Below are 16,386 nucleotides of genomic sequence, written 5' to 3'. Positions count from 1 at the left end.
TCAAGACATATCATAATTTAAATGGAAAAATTTCAAGACAAAGAGAGAATCTTAAAGGCAGCAAAGGAGAAACAGGAAGTAACATATAAGGGATCCCCAATAAAACTAGCAGCTGATTTCACAGTGGAAACACTCCAAGCCAGAAGATATTGGCAATAAATATTCCAATTAATGAAAACCACAGGCCAACAACCAAGAATACTCTATTGAGCAAGGCTCTCAATCAAAATGGAAGGCCACATAAGGAGTTTCCCAGACAAAAGATGCCTCAAAGAATATACCTTCCCCAAACGAAGTCTGCAAGAGATATAAAAGGGGAGGCTTTAAGAATATGAAGAAAAACAGTGAGAGAGGAACATGAGTACAGTAAAAAATGCAATGGATAAGTACCTATCAATAATAACATTAAATGTAAATAGATTAAATGCTCAAATCAAATAACGTAGAATAGCTGAATGGATTAGAAATCATGACGCACACATTTCCTGCCTACAAGAGACCCACCTCAGAATAAAAGACCTACACCGACCGAAAGTGAAGAGCTGGAAAAAAAAAATTCCAAACAAATGGACAGAAAAAAGTGGGGTAGCAATACTCATATCAGACAAAATACACTTCAAAAACAGAGCCATAAAAAGAGATCCAGAAGAACACTTCATATCACTCAAGGAAAGTACCCATCAAGCAGACATAAACATTATAAACATATATGAACCTAACATAGGAGCACCCAAATACATAAAGAAAATCTTAGAGGACTTCAAGAAAGATATTGACAGCAATATATTTATAGTAGGGGATTTTAACACCACACAGTCAAAAATGGTTAGGTCTCCCAAAGTCTCAACAAACCCCTTGTGACATTGAATAATGTCCTAGATCAAATGGACTTAACTAACATATATAGAGAGCCTTTCATTCCAAAGAAGCAAAATACATTCTTTTCAAATGCACATGGAACATTTTCAGAGATAGACTATATGATAGGACAGACAACAAGCCTCAACAATTCAAGAAAATTAAATTAATATCAAGCATTTTCTCTGAACACAAGGGTCTGAAACTAGAAACCAACCTCAAGGAAAAAAAACAAACAAACATTAAAACTCATGGAGATTGAATAGCATGCTATTACGCAATGAATGGTTCAAGAATGAGATCAAGTAAGAAATCAAAGTTTCTGGAAACAAATGAAAATGAATTCACAATAGACTAAAACTTATGGGACACAGAGAAGTCAGTCTGGGAAGAGAAATTCATAGCAATACAGGTCTAACTAAAAAAGATAGAAACCTTTGAAACTAACAACGTAACCCTATGCCTGCAAGAACTGGAGGAACAACAACAAAGACAGCCCAGAGCAAGTAGAAGGAAGGAAATAACCAAGATCAGAGAGTAATTAAATGGCATACAGCCTAAAAGCACAATTCTAAGGATCAATATATCTAGGAGTTGGTCCTTTGAAAAGATAAACAAAATCAATAAGCTTTTAAGCAGTCTCATCAAGAAAACAAAAGAGAGGACCCAAATAAACACAATCAGAAATGAAAAAGGAGAGATTACAACTGACACAACAGAAATTCAAAAGATTGTAAAGAATTAGTACAAAGAACTGTATGCCAAGAAATTTAAAAACCTTGGTGAAATGGACAAATTTCTAGAAAAAAATGTAATTTTTCTAAACTCAATAAAGAAGGAGCAGAAAGCCTGAACGGACCAATAACAGCTGATGAAATTGAAACAGTAATCAAAAATCTCCTGACAAACAAAAGCCATGGACCAGACAGTTTCACAGGAGAATATTACATAGCATTTAAGGATGAGCTAATCCACATCTTTCACAGATTATTCCAAAATATTCAAGAAGATGGAAGGCTCCAAAATTCTTTTTATAAAGCCAGTACCATCCTAATTTCAAAACCAGATAAAGACATAGCGAAGAAAGAAAACTTCAGGACAATATCACTGATGAACATAGGGCTAAAATCCTCAACAAAATATTGGCAAACCTCATCCAGCAATATGTTAAAAATATCATACACCATGATCAAATGGGATTCATCCCAGGGATGCAAGGATAGTACAAAATTTGCAAATCAATAAAGGTAATACATCACATAAACAAAATGAAAGACAAAATTACATGATCATATCAATAGATGCAGAAAGGTACAGCACCCATTTATAATAAAAAAACACTTGGCAAAATGGGAACAGAGGGAGCATTCTTCAACATAATAAAGGCCATATATGAGAGATCTACTTTCAACATCATAGTCAATGAGCAAAAAGTAAAAAAAAAATCCCACTAAGATTAGGAACAAGACAAGGATGTCCTCTTTCACCACTCCTATTCAACATAATATTGGAAGTGGTAGCCACAGCAATCAGACAGGAGAAATTACTAAAAGGCATACAAATTGGAAAGTAGGAAGCAAAACTGTCATTGTTTACAGATGACATGATTGTGTACATAGAAAATCCTATAGACTCCACAAAAAAACTACTAGACCCAATAAGTGAATTTGGCAAAACAGCAGGATACAAAGTCAATATTCAGAAAGCAAAGGCATTTTTGTATACCAACAATGAAATATCAGAAACAGAAATCAGGAAAAAAGCCCATTTGATATAGCAACAAGAAAAGTAAAGTACCTAGGAATAAACCAAACCAAGGATGTAAAAGACCTGTACTCATAAAACTACACAACATGGAAGAAAGAAATTAAGGAAGACACAAAAAAATGGAAGCATGTACCATGCTCATGGACTGGAAAAATTAACATAATCAAAATGTCCATACTACCCAAAGCAATTTATAGATTCAATGCAATCCCTACTGAAATACCAAGGACATATTTTACAGATGTAGAACAAACATTTCAGAAATTTATATGGAACCATAAACAACCCTGAATAGCTGTAGTAATTTTGAGAAAGAAGAGCAAAGTAGGAGGGACCACAATACCTGATATCAAATTGTATTACTATGCCACTGTAATGAAAACAGCCTGATACTGGCATAAGAGCAGACACATAGACAAATGAAACAGAACAGAGAGCCCAGAAATAAACCCAAGTCTCTATGGTCAATTCATATTAGACAAATAGGGAAGAAGCGTAAAATAGAGTAAAAATAGCTCCTTCGCCAAATGGTGTTGGGAGGTCATAAAAGCTACATGCAAACAAATGAAACTCGACCACCAACTTACAACATACACAAAAATAAATTCAAGGTGGATAAAAGAGTTAAATATAAGTTGTGACACCATAAAAGTCCTAGAGGAAAACATTGGCAGGGAAATCTCACACATTCCACACAGCAACATTTTCACTGATATGTACCCTAAAGCAAGGGACATGAAAGGAAAAATAAACAAATGGGACCTCATCAAAATAAAAAGCTTGTGCATGGCTAAAGAAAACAGCATTAAAATGAAAAGAAAACCAACTATATGGGAAAACATATTTTCCAATGACACCCCAGAAAAGAGTTCAATCTCCAAAATATATAAACAACTCATATAACTCCAATCCAGGAAGAGAAAAAAAGATAAAAATAGGCAAAAGACTTGAACAGACACTTCTCCAAGGAGGACATACAGACAGCCCAGAGACATAAAAAAAGATGCTCAGCATTACTAGTCATCAGACAGATGCAAATTAAAACCACAATGAGATACCACCTCACAGCAGTCAGAATGGCCACCATAAACAAATCAACAAACAAGTGTTGGAGAGGATGTGGATAAAAGGGAACCCTAGTGCTCTGTTTCTGGGAATGCAGACTGGTGCAGCCCCTGTGAAAAATAATACGTAATTTTCTGAGAAAACTAAAAATGAAACTGCCTTTTCCCCAACAATTCCACTGCTAGGATTATATCCTAAGAACCTGAAACACCACTCCAAAAGAACCTATGCACCTCAATGTTCACAGAAGCAAAGTTTACAGTAGCCAAATGCTGGAAGGAACCTAAATGTCCATCAGTAAATGAATGGATCAAGAAACTATGGTATATTTACACAATGGAATACTATGGAGCAGAGAGAAAGAAGGAGCTCCTACCCTTTGCAACAGCATGGATGGAACTGTAGAGCATTATGCTAAGTGACATAAGCCAGGCGGTGAGGGACAGGTACCATATTGATCTCACCTTTAATTGGAACCTAATCAACAAAGGAAAAAATCAAGCAAAATATAACCAGAGACATTCAAATTAAGAACAATCTGACAGCAACCAGAGGGGAGGTAATTGGGGGAAAGATTTTCAGGAACTATAAAGGACAAATGGACAAAACCAAGGGTGGGGTGGAAGCAAGGGAGGGAGGTGGGTTTGGCTGGGGTGGAGAGGGAGTGGTGGGGGAAATGCAGGCAATTGTAATTGAACAAAAAATAGAATAATTTTTAAAGTAGCAATATATAGACAGTAAATTTTTAAAAACCACAAACAAGGTCAAAGGAGAAAACAGCCCAGAGAAGCACTTGAAAGACCATAAGAGTTCACCTGTAAACACTGGAAGAGTTGCTTATTTTTTCAAATGATAAATTTTCAACATTATATCACAAGACATACAAAGAAAAAAGAAAACAGGGCCCATTCAAAAAAAAAAGGAAATTTCACAATCCATTCCTGATGATATATCACAATCCCATCAGACTTACAAGAGAAAAATTTTAAATAACTGTCTTAAATACACTAAAAGACCTAAAAAATTGGGCAAAAGTCATAGAAAATCGGAAAATTAGTTATGAACAAAATCAAAATATCAATAGATAGAAATTATTTTATTTTTTAATTGAAACAGTTTTAGGTTAATTTTATTTTATTTTATTTTTTATTGTTCTTCAAATACAGCTGTCTCCCTTTTACTTCTATTACTTTCCCTGTCCTGCCCAACCTACCTCTCCACATTCAATCCTCTCCTCTCCCTTGTCTTTGTCTATGGGTCCTTTATACATGTTCCTTGACTTAACCCTTCACCTTCTTTCCCCTATTATCTTTTTCCTCCTTCCTCTTTGTTTGCTGTCAGTTTGTTTTTTATTTCCATGTCTCTTGTTCTATTTTTCTCACTGGTTTTGTTTTTGCTGATTAGGTTCCATTTACATGTGAGATCATATGGTATTTCTCTTTCACCACCTGCCTTATTTCACTTAGCATAATGCTCTCCAGTTCCATCTATGCTGTCATGAAGGGAAGGAATTCCTTCTTTCTTTCTGCTCCATAGTATTCCATTGTGTAAATGTACCGCAGTTTTACTAATGGGCACTTAGGCTGTTTCCAGAACTTGAATATTATAAATTGTGCTACTATGAACATTTGGGTGCATAGGTTCTTTTGGATTGGTGTTTCAGGATTCTTGGGGTATAATCTCAGCAGTGGAATTGCCAGGTCAAAAGGAAGTTCCATTTTCAACTTTTTGAAGAAATTCCATACTGTTCTCCACAGTGAAGGCACCAGTTTGCATTCTCACCAACAGGGTAATACGGTTCCTTTTTCTCCACAACCTTACCAGCACTTTTTGTTTGTTGATTTGTTTCCGGTGTCCATTCTGACCTGTATGAGGTGGTATCTAACTGAGGTTTTAATTTGCATCTCTCTGGACTAGTGATGCTGAGCATCCTTTCATATGTCAGCAATTTTGGGAAAGAACAAAGAAGGAGGGATCACAATACCTGATATCAAACTATATACAAGGTCTCAGTACTCAAAACAGTCTGGTAGTGGCATAAGAAAAGACACATAGGATCCTTTTGTAGTTCATAAGTGTGATGATTGGGTGTTCATGTTCTTGTGTGATATTTGCCTCCCACAAACTTTGTTACAATATCGGCACATTACCCATCTGACATAAAAAAAAAAAGAAAAGACACATAGATCAGTGGAACAGAATAGAGATCAGGGAAATAAACCCATCCCTAAGGTCAATTAATATTTATCTATTTTTAGAGAAAGGGGAAGGGAAAGAGAAAGAGAGGGAGAGAAACATTAGTGTGTGGTTGCCTCTCACGTGCCCCCTACTGAGGACCTGGCCTGCAATCCAGGCATGTACCCTAACTGGGAATCAAACCAGCAAACCTCTGGTTCGCAGGCCAGTGCTCAGTTTACTATGCCACACCATCCAGGGGATCCTTTGCCTTTTTTTTACTTGATTGTTTGTCTTCCTGGTATGGATTCATGTGAGTTCTTTATTTTAGAGATCAAACTCTTGTACAATATATCAGCTGTAAATATGTTTTTTCTCATACAGTTGGTTCCCTTTTCATTTTGCTGATGTTTTCTTTAGCCATGCAGAAGCTTTTTTAATTTGATGTACTTTCATTTTTTAAAGATTTTATTTATTTATTTTTAGACAGAATGGGAGGGAGAAAGAGTGGGACAGAAACATCGTTGTGTGGTTGCTACTCACAAGTACCTCACTGGGTACCTGGCCTGCAACACAGGCATGTGCCCTAGACTGGAATCAAACTGGCAACCCTTTGGTTCACAGGCTGGCACTCAATTGACTGAGCTACACCAGCCAGGGCATTCCATTTGTTTATTCTTTCCTTTTTATTCCTTGGCATATGGGGACATATCAGTGAAAGTATTGCTGCATGGAACATCTGACATTTCTCTAGGACTTTTTTGGTGTCATGACATACTTAAGTCTCTTATCCATCTTGAGTTTATTTTTTTATATGGTGTAAGTTGGTGGTCAAGTTCCATTTCTTTGCATGTAGCTGTCCAGATTCCCCAACACCATTTGTTGAAAAGGCTGTTTTTACTCCATTTTTTATTGTTGTTCAAATAGAACTCTCTGACTTTTCCTCCCACCCCTCTCCACCACCCCAGCCCTCCCCACCTCCTTTCCCTGTTTCCACCCTCACCTTGTTATTGCCCATGTGTCCTTTATAATTGTTCCTGTAAACCCTTCACCTTTTTTCCCCATTATCCCCTCCCCTCTCCTCTCTGGTCAATGTCAGTGTGTTCTCAATTTCATTGTCTTTGGTTATATTTTGCTTGCTTGTTCATTTTGTTGGTTGGGTTCTAGTTAAAGGGGAGATCATATGGTATTTGCCTTTAACCACCTTTTTATGCTTTTGCTCCCTTTGCAAATATTAAATTGACCATAGAGACATGGGTTTACTTCTGTTCTCTCTATTTTCTTCCATTGATCTATGTTTCTGTTCTTATGCCAGTACCAAACTGTTTTGATTACTGTGGCCTTATATATAGTTTGATATTAGGTATTGTGACCCCTCCTGCTTTGTTCTTATTTCTTAGAATTGCTGTAGCTATTTAGGGTCATTTATGGTTCCATATAAGTTTGAGAAATATTTGTTCTACATCTGTGAAATATGTCCTTGGTATTTCAGTAGGATTACATTGAATCTATAAACTGTTTTGGGTAGTATGGATATTTTGATGATGTTAATTCCTTCAACACATGAACACAGTATATGCTTCCATTTTTGTGTGTCTTGCTTAATTTCTTTCTGCAGTGTTGTGTAGTTTTTGAGTGCAGGTCTTTTACATCCTTGGTTAGATTTATTTAGGTACTTTCTTTTTCTTGTTCCTATAACAAATGGATTTTTTTCCTAATTTCTGTTTTGATATGTGGCTTTTGGTGTACAAAATGCCTTTCCTTTCTGAATATTGACTTTGTATCCTGCTGTTTTGCTAAAATCACTTATTGGGTCTAGTAGTTTTTTGGTGGAGTCTATAGGATATTCTATGTACACTATCATGTCATCCGCAAACAATGACAGTTTTACTTCTTCTTTTCTAATTTGGATACCCTTTATTTCTTTTTCTTGTCTGATGGCTTTGGCTAGAGCTTCTAATACTATATTGAATAGAAGTGGCAAAAGCCGACACCATTGTCTTGTTTCTGATCTTGATGTGAAAGCTTTTAGTTTTTGCCCATTTAGTAAGATGTTGCCTGCAGATTTTTCATATATGGCCTTAATTATGTTGTAGTATGCTCCCTCTATTCCCACTTTGCTGAGTGTTTTTATCATAATGGGTGCTATACTTTATTAAATGCTTTTTCAGTATCATTGATATGATCGTGTAATTTTTGTCTTTCCTTTTGTATATGTCATGTATTATGTTTATTGATTTGCAAATATTGTATCTTCCTTGCATCCCTGGGATAAATCCATCTTCATCATTGTGTATGATCTTTTTAATGCGCTGCTGGATATGGTTTGCCAATATTTTGTTGAGGAATTTAGCATCTATGTTCATCAGCAATAGTGGTGTGTAGTTTTCTTTCTTTATTGTTTCTTTATCTGGTTTCATAACATTGTTTCATAATGTTTCATAGGGAATTATGAAACATTATGAAGTGAACCTATGTACACATTATGGGAATCCCAGAAATAGAAGAGAAAGAGATTAGATGATGAACTCATGGTGAAAAATTTCATAGTTTGAGGAAATATGGATCTACAAATCCAAGAAGCCTGATGAACTGAATTTGAATAAACCCAAAGTTACCCACATTAAGAAATTACATTTAAATTGTTGAATGACAAAGACAAAGAGAGAATCTTGAAAGAAGCAAGAGAATAGCAAGTCATCACATACAAAGAATTCCTAATGAGATTTTCAAGATATTTCTCAGAGGAAATATTTCAGGCCAAAAGGCAATGGGATGATATATTTAAAGTGCTGAAAGAAGAGGAAAAACATCAATTGAGAATTCTATGGTAGAGAAAGTTGACAGAGGAATTAAGACATTCCCAGGTAAACAAAAGCTGTAGCAGTTCATTATCACTAGATCTGCCTCAACTGAAATGCTAAACAAATTCCTTCAAATTAAAATAAAAATCCATAACAGTAACTGGAAGCTATGCAAAAAAATAATAATAATTTCCCTTATATAGATAAGTTCATGGACAAATACAAATATCCATATTATTGTAACTTTGGTTTATGGTTTTAATTTTTCTATTTTTAACCTCTCTGAGGACATGCTTATTGATTTTTAGAGAGAAGGAAAGGAAGAGAGAGGGGAAAGGAGAGAAACACTCATGTGAGAGAGAAACATTAGTCAGTTGACCCTTGTACAAGCCCTGACTGAGGACTGAAACTACAATCTAGGCATGCACTTCGACCAGGAATCAAACATGTGACCTTTCGGTTTTCAGGAGGATGCTCCAACCAACTGAGCCACACAGGCCAGGGCTGTAGTTACACTTTTTATCCTTCCACAGGGTTTAGAAGGCAAAATCATAAAAGTATTTATAAATCTATGTCAATGAGTACAATATATGTAAGGATTTAATTCATGACATCAATAACAAAGTGATAGAGCTGTAAAGGAGCAGACTCTTTGCAAGCAATTCAACTTAAGTTAGTTTCAAATAGGCTGTTATAACATTAAGATGTTCTATAATCAGAATAGCAATCACAGAGAAAACATTTATAGTATACACACAAAAGACAATGGGAAGGAAATCAAAGTGTATCCTTACCCCCCAAAAAGCTATAAAACATACATAAATAAAAATAAATAAATAAAAAGTAGGAAAAGCTCTTTCCTACTAGTAAGTACTTTTAAATGGATTAAACTCTATGATCAAAGACACAGATTGGCATAATAGACAAAAATAATCAGTATCTAACTATATGCTGTCTACAAGAGATTCACTTTAAGGAAATGAATAGGTTAAGCTGAAAAAAAATGAGGGGGAAAAAGAGATTCTATATAAATACCAACCAAAAGAAAACACTATGTGTATACTAGTATAAGACCCAATACAATTTAAGTCTAAATATTACAAGAGAAAATGAATGATATTATATAATATTAAAAAGGCCTAATTCACCAAGAATATGTTATTAATATGCACCAAATTCCAAAGCTCCTAAATATATGAAGCAAACATTAACAGAATGGAAGGTAAAAAGAGACAGCTCTAAAATGACAGTAGGCTTTACCACTCCACTTTTAGTAATGGATAGAATGACCAGACAGATGATCAATAAGGAAATATAGGACTTGAATTATAAAATAGGTGATCCTAACAGACATACAAAACACTGTATCTAACAAAAGTTGAAAATACATTTTTTTCTCAAGTCCACATGGAACACTTTCCAGGATTGACCATATATTATACCACAAAAGGAATCTTAATAAGTTTTAAAAACATTGAAATCACATAAGGTGTCTTTTCCAATGGAATGAAACTAAAAATCAATAGCAGAAGAAAAACTTGAAAATTTGCCACATATGGAAATTATGTAACACATTCTTAAGCAACCAGTTTGATCAAATAACACTATTTTGATCGCAGTGTAAATTAGAAAATATCTTGAGAACAATGTAAATGAAAACACATTCTACCCAAATTTATGAGTTTCAGTGAAGGCAGTAGTAAGAGGGAAATTTATAGCTATAAACATATTTAATACAAAAAAGTCTCAAATTTTTTTCTTGAAAGATGGCAGCTTTGCTCCAGGGAGTGTGATTCTCTGCTTCTGTGCAGGGGAGGGAAACTCACAGATTGACAGAGGAACAGAGCAAGTGATCTAGGTTACTGAAACATTTTTGAAAACGGGACATCAAAAATTATAGCAGAAATTGAAAAACCAGATGGTAAGGAGACTGCTTCAGAACAACAGGGACGCAGGGATCAGCATGGGGACCAGGGGGGTTGCAGCCCCCAGGCCGGGTGCTCCCGGGTCTGCCTCAGGGCACCCGGGAGAGTGGAGTCGCTGCTCCCTCCCCAGACAACTGGGGTTGAGCAACACCAGGGGAGACCTTGTGGCTTGAAGGAACAGAGAGGGGAGTTGGACTGGGAGACAATCACACAGGGGCTGCGACCACCCACCCATAGCCCTGCGAGAAGTGAGTGCCTCCAGCCAGCATGACCAGGGGGGGCATGGAAGTGCACCTGCACCCCCAGTCCAGTGGGAGTGTGGATCAGTGGAAAACCCAGACCTCGCAGCCCTGAACAAGGAAAGGGTGCAGGTGTTCTCAGGTTTCTGGAGCCTGTGGTGGTGAACTGTGGAAGCTTAGCCCCCTCGGGAATCCTGACTCTCTCTCACTGTGAACCCATAATGGACAAGGGACAAGGGATGCAGCACTTAGAGCGTTCCTAAAGCCCGAAACTGAAAAATTTGGTGAATGGGTGCACCCCTTTATGATCCCCAGAGCTTTCATCCTGAAACCAGAAAAGACACAGGAGCCCTGCAGGGGGTGGGAGGAGGGGTGGGCTGAGCCCAGGAGACCCAGGCACCAGTGAGTTCCAGAGAGCATGTTCCGGAGGGCCAAGGGTCCTGAGGGGAAAGTCAGATTGGCTCTGAGGAGAGTGCCCTGCTGTCCCTGGGGACAGTACCCCAAGACTTACTGAGTTTTGACTGGGAAGAGTGATAAGCATTTCAAATGCCCCTCAGCCTGCTGAAGCAAGCAAGACCAGAAAAACTGGTATGGCCAGCTAGAATCCAACAAGAGGTTTTTTGTTGTTATTTGTTTTTTTATTTTTTGTTTTTTGTTTTGTTTTCTTTTGGTTTTTGTTTTTTAGGGGGTTTTTTGGCTGTTGGTTGATTGATTTTATCTTGTGTTCTAAGTGACTCCTTATTTTTTAATTCTTATTATTTTTATATCTCTCAATCCCTTATGTTTCTCTTCCATTCCTCCTAGTATTATCCCTTCCACTCCAAATTTATCTCTCCTGCACTGCATCTTCTGCTTTTTTCCTTTTTTTTTTTTTGAGCTTGCAAGTTATTGCAAATTTGTATTATCTTTTTCTCACTTTTCTGACATTTTTTATTTAATAGTATTTTGGTATTCTTTTTCTTTCTGTATAATCTTTGATTGGCTGGTTATACTGTCATTTTATAGGTTCCCCCTGCTATCTCAGTCCCAGTGTGTTGATAATTTACTATCCTTCATTTCTGTTCCATTAGTACACCTCTCATGGTTCTATACTCCTTATTCTTGTTATCTAGATCACATTGATTCTGCACATGATTGTCGCTTTAATATTACTGTAAATAAGACCTAGTTCATACAATTGTAAATACTACTCAGCACCCCTACCTGATCTCAGCCCACTTTGCAATTTCCTGAACTATATTATTGTGGGGGTTGTCTCTATAAGTTTATACACTACTCCGATTTACTAATCTTTATACCAACCCTACATCAGAATCTGACCTCCCACAGCCTCAGAGCTTTCTAGATCCAACTAACAATCTTTTCATCCCCAATAAGAGTCTTACCTTCTTTCCATCCTTTCTAAAACGTGGATAGTGGGGTGGAGGATCATGGTTAACACTATAAGTAGCCAAAAGATATCCCATCTCTTCTCTACTGGCTGCTGTTGTAAATATCATAGAATACTGTCTTATTCTCTTAAACCATTTTGCCTTACTCCTCCAACTGATCACAAAAAAAGAGTAGAGGGAAGTTGTGAACACAGGATACCCAAAGGAGGCTGCACCACTGAATCTCACAGGTATTCTACCACAGAAGTTCACACCATATTCACAGGGAACCAGGACAGATCAATTTAAGAAACAGAGGCTAACAAGAAGAATCTCACAAACAATAAGAAAACAAAGAAACAATCCCCAAATGAAGGGAAAGGAGGAAGCCTCAGAAAAAAAATGCTACATAAAATAATAGCAACTCAACTATCAGATATTGAGTTCAAAACAATGATTATCATGAAGCTCAATGAACTCGCAATGAGCTACCAGAAAGTACAGGGAAGCTACAATGATCTCACTGCAAACTATATCAACATGAAAAAGGAAATAGAAACTATCAACAAGGGCCAAGAGGAAATGAAGAATGCCATTTCTGAAGTGAAAAACACAGTAGAAGGAATGAAAAGCAGGATTGATGAAGCAGAAGATCAGATTAGTGAGTGAGAGGACAAAGCAGAAAAGAATACCCAGAAAGAGCAAGAGAAGAAAAAGAGGCCCAGAAAGAATGAAGAGGGATTAAGAGAAATGCAAGACAATATGAAATGTAATAATATCTGTATAATAGGGATACCAGAAGGAGAAGAAGAAGAGCAAGGGATAGAAAATCTGCTTGAAAAAGTAATGATGGAAAACTTCCCTAATTTGATGAGAGGAAAAGTCACACAAATCCAGGAAACACAGAGAGCCCCAATCAAGAGGAACCCCAGCAGACCCACCTCAAGACACATCATAAGTAAAATGGCAAAATTTCAACACAAAGAGAGAATATTAAAGGCAGCAAGGGAAAAAGGAAGTAACATACAAGGGAGCCCCAATTAGGCTAGCAGCTGACTTTTCAATGGAAATACTCCAAGACAGAAGAGAAGGGCAAGAAATATTCCAAGTGATGAGAACCAGAGGTCTGCAAGCAAGGCTGCTTTACCCAGCAAGGCTCTCAATCAAGATAGAAGGCAAAATAAGAAGCTTCCCAGACAAAAGAAGTCTAAAAGAATACACCTCCACAAAACCAGCTCTGCAAGCGATTCTAAAGGGACTGCTTTAAACAAAGGAAGGAAAAGAGAGAGAAAGAGAGGGACACACGTACATAAAAGACAATGAATAAGTATCTATCAATAATAACCTTAAACGTAAATGGATTAAATATTCCAATCAAAAGACATAGAATAGCTGAATGGATAAGAAAACATGACCCACACATATGCTGCCTACAAGAAACCCACCTCAGGATAAAACACCTGCACAGGCTGAAAGTGAAGGGCTGGAAATAAAGTTTCCAAGCAAATGGACAAAAAAAAAAAAAAAAAAGCCGGGGTAGCAATACGCATATCTGACAAAATAGACTTTCAAAAAAGGTCCATAAAGAGAGACCCACAAGGTCACTTCATAATACTCAAGGGAAGAATCCACCAAGAAGACATAAATATTGTACATACACATGCACCCAACATAGGAGCACTTAAATACGTAAAGAAAATCTTAGAGGACTTCAAGAAAGATATTGACAGCAACACAATTATAGTGGAGGATTTTAACACCCCACTATCAAAAATGGACAGATCTTCCAAACAAAGTATCAACAAAAATATTGTGGCATTGAACAATACCCTACATGAAATGGACTTTACTGATATATACTGAGCCCTCCATCCCAAAGAAGACAAATACACATTCTTTTCTTTCTTTTTTTTTCACATTCTTTTCAAATATACACAGAACATTTTCAAACATTGACCACATGATAGGACACAAAACAAGCCTCAACAATTTCAAGAAAATTGAAATCATACCAACCATTTTCTCAGACCACAAAGGACTGAAGCTAGAAACCAACCACGGGGGGGGGGGGGAACATTCAAAATCACGGAGATTAAATAGCATGCCATTAAACAATGAATGGGTCAAGAATGATATTAGGGAAGAAATCAAAAGGTTTCTGTAAACAAATGAAAATGAACTCACAACAACCCAAAACTTATGGGACACAGCCAAGGCAGTCCTGAGAGGGAAGTTCATAGCAATACAGGCTCACCTAAAAAAGTTAGAAACATTTCAAACAAACAACCTAACCCTATGTCTACAAGAACTTGAGTAACAACAACAAAGACAGCCCAGAGAGAGCAGAAGGAAGGAAATAACCAAGATCAGAGCAGAATTAAGTGACATACAGACTAAAAGCACAATTCTAAGGATCAATGAATCCAAGAACTAGTTCTTGGAAAAGATAAACAAAATCGACAAGCCTTTAAGCAGACTCGTCAAGAAAAAAAGAGAGAAGACCCAAATAAACACAATCAGAAATGAAAGAGGAGAGATTACAACAGATACCACAGAAATACAAAGGAATGTAAGAAATTACTTGAAAACCTGTATGCCAAGAAATTTGAAAAGCCGGGTGAAATGGACAAATTTCTATAAAAATATAATCTTCCAAAACTCAATGGAAAAGATGCAGAAAGCCTGAACAGATAACAGCAAAAGAAATTGAAGAAGCAATCAAAAATCTCCCAACATACAAAAGCCCTGGACCAGGTGGTTTCACAGAAGAATTCTACAAAGCATTTAAGGAAGAGCTAACCCCTATCCTTCACAGACTATTCCAAAAAATCCAAAAAGATGGGAGACTCCCAAACTCTTTTTATGGGGCCAACATCACCCTAATTTGAAAACCAAATAAAGACACAACAAAGAGAGAAAACTTCAGGTCAATATCGCCTATGAACATTGACGCTAAAATCCTCAACAAAATACTGGCAAACCGCATCCAACAATACATTAAAAAGATCATACACCATGACCAAGTGGGGTTCACTCCAGGGATGCAAGGATGGTACAAAGTCATAAATCATAAAAGTAATAAATCACATAAACAAAAGCAGACAAAAACCACATCATCATATTAATAGATGCAGAAAAAGCATGAGATAAGGTACAGCACTCATTTATGATAAAAACACTCAGCAAAGTGGGAACAGAGGGAGTATTCCTCAACATAATAAAGGCCATATATGAGACCTACAGCCAACATCATACTCAATGGGCAAAAATTAAAATCTTTTCCACTAAGAAGACAAGGAAGAAGACAAGGATGTCCACTTTCACCAATTCTATTCAATATAGTACTGGAAGTTTTAGCCACAGTGATCAGACAAGAAAAAGACATAAAAGGCATCCAAATCAGAAAGGAGGAAACAAAACTGTCACTGTTTGCAGATGACATGATCGTGTACATAGAAAATCATATAGATTCCACCAAAAAACTGCTTGACCTAATAAATGAATTTGGCAAAACAGCGGGCTACAAAGTCAATATTCAGAAATCAAAGGCATTTCTGTACACCAACAATGAAACAGCAGAAGCAGAAATCAAAAAAAAAAAAATCCCACATGAAATAGGAAAAAGAAAAATAAAATATTTAGGAATAACCCTAAGTAAAGAGGTAAAAGACCTGTATTTAGAAAACTACATAACACTCAGGAAAGAAATCAAGGAAGACACAAACAAATGGAAACATATACCGTGTTCATGGATTAGAATTAATATAATCAAAATGTCCATACTACCCAAAGCAATTTACACATTCAATGCAATTTCTTTTGCATTTCACAGACATAGAACAAACACTTCAAAAATTTATATGGAATTAAAAACAACCCCGAATAGCTCCTGCAATTTTGAGAAAGAAGAGCAAAGGAGGAGGGATCACAATACCTGACACTAACCTATACTACAGGGCCACTGTAATTAAAACAGCCTGGTACTGGTATAAAAACAGGCACACGGACCAATGGAACAGAACAGAGAGCCCAGGAATAAACCCAAGTCTCTATGGTCAATTAATATTTGACAAAGGAGACAGCAACATAAAATGGAGTAAAAACAGCCTCTTCAACAAATGGTGTTGGGGGAACTAGACAGCCACATGCAAAAAAATGGAACTCGAGCACCAACTTACACCTT

At 36.7% G+C, this 16,386-nt stretch overlaps 1 non-coding gene across 1 annotated transcript; it reads left to right on the top strand.

Moving 5' to 3' along the window:
• The first annotated feature begins 5,746 nt into the window (after nucleotides 1-5,746).
• LOC114507186 lies at nucleotides 5,747-5,850 on the top strand. The gene has a single exon (XR_003685455.1). It is a non-coding gene; the product is annotated as a small nucleolar RNA U13 (small nucleolar RNA).
• Nucleotides 5,851-16,386: the final 10,536 nt, after the last annotated feature.

The sequence above is a fragment of the Phyllostomus discolor genome, chromosome 9 (assembly GCF_004126475.2).
Source record: "Phyllostomus discolor isolate MPI-MPIP mPhyDis1 chromosome 9, mPhyDis1.pri.v3, whole genome shotgun sequence".
Taxonomy (NCBI): domain Eukaryota; kingdom Metazoa; phylum Chordata; class Mammalia; order Chiroptera; family Phyllostomidae; genus Phyllostomus; species Phyllostomus discolor.
Note: the sequence above shows the minus strand (reverse complement) of the source record. Positions and strands in the feature narration are given on the sequence as shown.